The sequence below is a fragment of the Chinchilla lanigera genome, unplaced genomic scaffold (genome assembly GCF_000276665.1).
Source record: "Chinchilla lanigera isolate Chin_1 unplaced genomic scaffold, ChiLan1.0 scaffold00059, whole genome shotgun sequence".
NCBI lineage: Eukaryota > Metazoa > Chordata > Mammalia > Rodentia > Chinchillidae > Chinchilla > Chinchilla lanigera.
In genome coordinates this window covers 5,405,856-5,412,333 of record NW_004955460.1, presented here as the reverse complement: position 1 = coordinate 5,412,333, position 6,478 = coordinate 5,405,856, and the positions used below count along the sequence as shown (strand labels likewise).

Sequence of the window (6,478 nt, the reverse complement as noted above, 5' to 3'; positions counted from 1 at the left end):
TGTATAACAATTTTGGAAGTATGGCCATTTTCACTATATTGGGTCTTCCTACCCCAAAAGAAGGAGTATCTTTCCATTTTCTAATATATTCTTCCATCTCCTTTTCCAAAGTACTGTAGTTTTCAATGTAGAGGTCTTTTACTTCCTTTGTTAGATTGATTCCTAGGTATTTCATTTTTATGAATACTATTGTTAAGGGTGTTGTTTCCCTAAATTCTCTCTCAGTGAGTTTTTTATTCATGTATGGAAGGCTATTGATTTTTGAGTGTTGACTTTGTGTGTAAGTATGCTACTGAATTTGGTTATTAAATCTGGAAATCTTTTGGTGAAGTTTTTGGGCTTTTCTGTGTAAAGTATCATGTTACTCACAAATAATGACAATTTAAATTCTTCCTTTCCTGTCTTTATTCCTTTTCTGTCTTTATTCCTTTTATTTCTTTCGCTTGTCTAATTGCTCTGGCTAATGTTTCCCGAACTATATTGAATAAGAGTGGTGATAGTGGATATCCTTGTCTTGTTCCTGATTTTTGAGTGAAAGCTTTCAGTTTTTGTGTATTTAGTATGATGTTGACTGTTGGTTTGTCATATGTGGCCTTTATTAGGTTGAGATAAAGACTATTCCAATTTCTGTAGTTTTTTTTTTTTTTTATCATGAATAGTTGTTAGATCTATTGCTGTATCTATTAAGATGATCATATGGTTTTTCTCCTTGAGTCGGTTAAAATGGTATATTATGTTTATTGATTCACATATATTGAACCATCCCTGCATCCCTAGGATAGATCTTTACTTGGTCATGGTGCAGGATCTTTTTGATGATTTGCTGCTTCTTTTTTTTTGCCAATATCTTATCAAGGATTTTTTAATCTATGTTCATTTGGGAGACTGGCCTGTTGTAGTTCTCTTTCTTGGTTGGGTCCTTCTCTGGTTTTGGTATCAGGGTATTGCTTGTATCCAGGAATGAATTTGGATGTATTGCTTTCCTTTCAATTGCATGGATTTTAGTCTTTTCTTTCCTTTTTTGGAATACAGTTGGCTGAGTTTGTCAACTTTACTTACCTTTCAAAGAACCAACTCTTCGATTCATTGGTTCTTTGCATTGTTTTCTTAGTCTCCATTGCCTTGTTTTCTGCTCTGGTCTTAATGATTTCCTCCCTGTTATGAACTTTGGGCTTGACTTGTTCTTTTATTTGCTAGAAACTCGAGGTTCAATATTAAGTTGTTTATTTGAACTTGCTCTGTTTTCCTGATATGGGTATTCACTGCTATAAATTTCCATTGTAGGACTGCTTTCATTGTACCCCATAAGTTGCGGTATGTTGTATTGTCATTATCATTAAATTGCAGAAACTGTCTATTTTCTTCTTTAATTTCACCTGTGACCCATTGGTTTTTCAAGAAGGTGTTACTTAATTTCCATGTGTTTATGAAGTTCTTGGGGTTTCTTTTGCCATTGATTTCCAGTTTCATTGCATTATGGTCTGATAATATGCATGGGATAATTTCAATTCTTTTGCATTTACTTAAGCATGTTCTTTGTGTGAGCTAGTATGTGTTCTGTTTTGGAGAATGTCCTATGTACAGCTGAGAAGAATGAATATTCTGATTTTATGGGGTGGAACACTGTAGACATGTACTAAGTCCATTTGTTCAAAAGTTTGATTCAGTTCTGGTATTTCATTGTTGAGTTTTTGTTAGTTGATCTATTTGTGACAGTGGGGTATTGAGGTCCCCCATTACAAATATATTGGTGCTTATTTGATTTTTCACATATGTTAATATTTGTTGTATATATATATGTATTTATGGTTGTTATCTCTTCCTCTTGGAGTGTTCCCTTTACGAGGATGCAATGACTTTCTTTGTCTCTCTTAGTCAGTCTTGCTTGAAATCCACTTTGTCTGCAAATAGAATAGCTACCCCTGCTTTTTCCTGGTTTCTGTCACATAGAGTATTGTTTTCCATCCTTTGACTTTCAGTCTATGAATTTCTTTTTGGATTAAATGTGTTTCTTGTATGTGGCATATTGTTGGATCTTGCTTCTTGATCCATTCTGCCAGTGTGTTTCTTTTGATTGGTGAATTGAGGTCATTAAGTTTGAGGGTTATAACTGATACATGTATTGACTTGTCCTTGTCATGTGATTTTTCTATGGTTGGCTCCCATTTTTTTCCCCCTTTGTTTAATTGTTTGCCTTGCCTGGTAGATTCATTCTTTTGGGGCTTGTGGAGCTGTCATCCTTGTTGTCTCTTTCTGGAATGTCCTTTAGCACATTTTGGAGTGCTGTTTTGGTGTTCATGAATTTGTTCAAGTGTTCTTTGTCATGGAAGTACCTTATTTCTCCATCAATTTTTAAAGATAGTTTTCAAGGGTACATCAATCTGAGTTGGAGTTGTTTTCTTTTAGGGCTTGAAGCTCTCCTTGACTTGAGGTTTTGTGTTGAGAAGTCTGCTGTGATTCTGATGGGCTTTCCTTTGTAAGTGATTTGTTTCTTTTCTCTAACAACTTTTAATATTCTGTTCTTAGGTTGAATTTCTGGAATCTTGACTATTATATGCCTTGGTGTAGATTATTTTGATTATAAGTAATTGGAGTTGTATATGCCTCACTTACCTATATGTCAAATTCTTTTTCCCTGGCAGGGAAGTTTTCTGCCAGGACTTCCCTGAACAGGTTTTTTTTATGTCATTTGCACTATCTCCTGCTTTTCATTGACTCTGATCAATCTTAAGTTATTCCTCTTTGCATCATGTAGCAGCTGTTGGATTATTTTGTCATGGTCTCTTCCTATTTTTAAGAAATCAGCTTTTCATGATTGCTCATGACCATCCTGGCTTTTATATCTCAGATTTTGTCCTCATATTGGCTCATTCTACATTGTATACTTTCAGTGGATTTTTAATCTCCTGGATATTTGTTTGAATCTGTTTCATAGATTCCATTTCTTTCCTATGTTGGGCATTCACACTTTCCATCATTTTCCTAAGCCCTTCTATGTTTTTATCTGTATCTGCTCTAGATTCACTAACCAAGTCTTTAAGTATGGTCAGCATCTCTGTAGTTATCTGAGAAATTATTTCTGATTTGATTATCTCTGGAGCATCTTTTATCTGATTAGTTACTTCTGCTATTAACACTTTAGAGAGTCCATATGGATAACTTTCGAATTGTTCTACCTCATTTGCCCCAACTTTGCCTTTGGTGAGCTGGACATCTAGGGGGATTGCATCTTGTTTAAATGCCTCCTCTTCTCTTCTCTTCTCTTCTCTTCTCTTCTCTTCTCTTCTCTTCTCTTTTTTTCTTTTTTCTTTTAGTTTAATTTCTGGATTGATATTTGTAAATTGCCTATGGTGAGTTGCTTTATTGTTACTATTCAGAACTTTTAGGAAATGACTATTTTTCTCAGAGGCATATTCCGGGTGTAGCTGGCTTTTGGGTTCAGTCTGTTGCAAGGTTCTATCTCTTCAATTTATTGAGGATGAGAAATTGATGCCCGCTTGGTCCAGCCCCTGGTTCTTTGGCACTGGCCTGTAGTATTTTTTATGAACCTTGGGTATTTGCTTTCTTGTTATATTAGGAAGAACAATTGGTTAGACCAGTTATGTCACTTTGATTAACGTGATGCAATCATCAATAACAGTAGCATCAAACACAGCCTAGAAAATGCCACACCGAGGTGACTATTAATTTGCTGCCTTTACCTGTATAAACTAAATTTGTTTTTATATAAGAAAATCTAATAAACCAGAAGATTATATGCAGTAAAGAAACCCTCAATATGGCAATTTTACCCTCAGGGGAGAAAATTTCAAAGGAGTTACAGGGAAAAAAATAGAGAAATAGAAGAAGTGGAGGAGATTAGAAGCAAGGCTGTAGGACAAAGGAAGATCCTGCAAACTTTGGGAAACTGGTGAAGAGTACAGGAGGGAAAGAGAGAAGGAAGAAATAAAAGCTAGATCAGAACAGAGCAACAACAAAAAACTGGAAACTATGTTCACATTCATATGAAAACAAAACAAACAATAAAGAACAAAAAATAAGAGAAAAACATAAAGAGGAAAGGTAAAATGTCCATTTCTAGATGTGTCTCTGCTGCCATTGGCAAACAACATGGGCAGACAGAGTCCAGATCCGTGTCAGTCAATCCTAGCAAGCTGGCAGCAATTCCATGGTGGGGTAGAGGATGGACCCCAGTGAGCCTGCATCCCTATTTCTACTGACGTTCAGGCACATCTTGAGCTCTGAAGCTGGAACCAGACCCACCTAACCCTCTGCGGTCCCTGCACCTGTTGTGGGCTTAAACTCAAACTCATCTGGGACTTGGTAGAGCTAGCAGCCACTCCAAGTTGGCTTCTCTCCAAGATGGACCAGGCCAGTTATCCTCTCTTGCGGGACTAACAAACAGGACAACCCACCAGCCGCTGCAGTCTGATGTACTCCTCTACCCAACAGGTGCGCCTTTCTGTGGAGGCCTCTGAGGTCATCAGCAGTTACCGTTAGCCTGCAGTTTCAAGCTGCCCCTGTCATGCAGTGAGTCTGGGTTTAGGGAGAAAGCGCCTCCTGCATCTTCCTTCTTCTTCAAGTTTTCCTCTTCACTCTCTCTATGGGCTTCAATTCTTGCTTCAGATCCTTCCTGGATCTTAGGGACTCACTTCCCTCCTTCTTCTCTTCCTCATGTTGCTCTATTCCATTGTTTGGACACTACATCTCAGAGAGACTCTTTTCTCTCTTGCTCACCTCTTCCTGGAAGTCCCTAGCCTTTGTCTTTGAAGCACTGGCATGATGGAAATTAAATCTAATGCTGATTTCTTGAGGGTCTAATTCCTGTGTGACTACCAAAAATGCTCATGAAATGAGGAAAGAGTACTGTTTTTTTAAAATCAAGACCTCAAGATTTTGAGGTTAACACTCCCTACCTGCCATATGCACTAAGTTTTTGACTGCGGTCCTTCCTCTACAGTAGAGATTTGGATTCCCTTTTGGATCCATATACCATCATTGACTATGACGTTATACAAGATAACATACACTATAACAGCTTGTGTCAGGAGATACTGTTGGGCATAGAAGTGAATATCTCCTCCTTTTAATGATCTGCCTTCGTTTGTGAAAGAGAAACTTAGTCTCACATGACTCCAGGGCCAGTTAATGCTTTATCTATCATCACTGCTAACAGAATGCCACTTCCACTAGCTACAGAGGCACCAAAAAGAGTAGAAGATGGTCTGTCAACAGGAGTGACATTGTCAAGAGCCCTTATCTCCCACCTTGAGGAAAAGTTGTCTCCTGTCAAATGAAAAGAAACCCAGCTTGCCCCTGAATAGCCTTCTTGGCTTTCCTGACTACTCACTAGCCACCTTCTTTGAATTCAGCATTTGTTTTCATTTGATTACAGAAAGTAAGTCTGGGGAACCCTATGAAGAATGTGTAATGAACATGGTCTTTATTCGTCTTCGAGATGAGAGATAGTTACTAAGTGTACCCTTGCAGCCACCTTTCTGTGACTCCTTAGAGGGCAACAGGCTCATCACTCTTGGACTCTGTTGATTTTCAGATAGACCAGTGAGTGGCCAGTTCTGTAGTGAGAGGTTTCAATGTTTGCTTGAGAATTACTTGCAATAATAAGTACTCAAGATGTGCCATTGTGTGATACAAAGACATCCTCATATACATTGGGAGATAGTTTGAAGTTTCTTAATTGAGCTACCGTCACCAGAATAGATAATAATATGACTCTCAGCTCCATCATTGCTGAGGCTGGTAACATAGCTCTAAGAGCAAGTTGTAATGTTCACAGGAATATTTATTTATATGTGCACTGAGGAGCAGCAAGCTTCCTCTGAGTGCCTGTCTGCTGATAGTTGACAGACTTCATGAGTCAGAATTAGCAAAAATAATGGTGACTCTGTACTAGCCATCAGGTATTTTATACAGTACTATTATGATTTTGGGGAAAGATAGAAGTAGCTTTGTTCTCTGAGAACAAGAAAAAGTCTTGGAAACAATGAGCAGTCAACAAACAAAATCTGTCTTTTACGCTTGTGCAAGTGACCTTACCCCTGTGGAAAATGGGGGTATCAATAACTTCTGTGACTTGGAAAATTAAGACAGTGGAGTTTCTAGATGAGAATATTACAAATATTTTGTAAATAGAATATTTGAATGTAGGAATTAAAGCTAAGCAAGAGAGAGCAAAAAAAGCTGCATTACCAACATGAAGAGATCCATTAGGTGAAGAATCAAAGGCTGGAGAGAGAAAGAGGAAATGGAAGGTAGAAACCCTGTTATTTCAGTTCCTCAGGATCACATACCAGCAGCTTGGGAAAAAAGTGAGAAACAGATCCAATAATATTTTTGTTCCCCAGGGCTCACCTTGGGAGAGGGTGCCACTGAACTAGTGATAAGATGCAGCTGTAACGTGGCACCCACCTGACTCAGCAGTGCCAGTAGCCAATGGAAGAACTGATACACATTCCCA

At 38.0% G+C, this 6,478-nt stretch overlaps 1 protein-coding gene across 4 annotated transcripts in view; it reads left to right on the top strand.

Annotated features, from left to right (window-relative positions):
* Positions 1-6,478, top strand: part of Stard3nl (STARD3 N-terminal like) — a 58,785-nt gene that overhangs the window by 10,997 nt on the left and 41,310 nt on the right. The gene's annotated exons all lie outside the window — the stretch shown is intronic.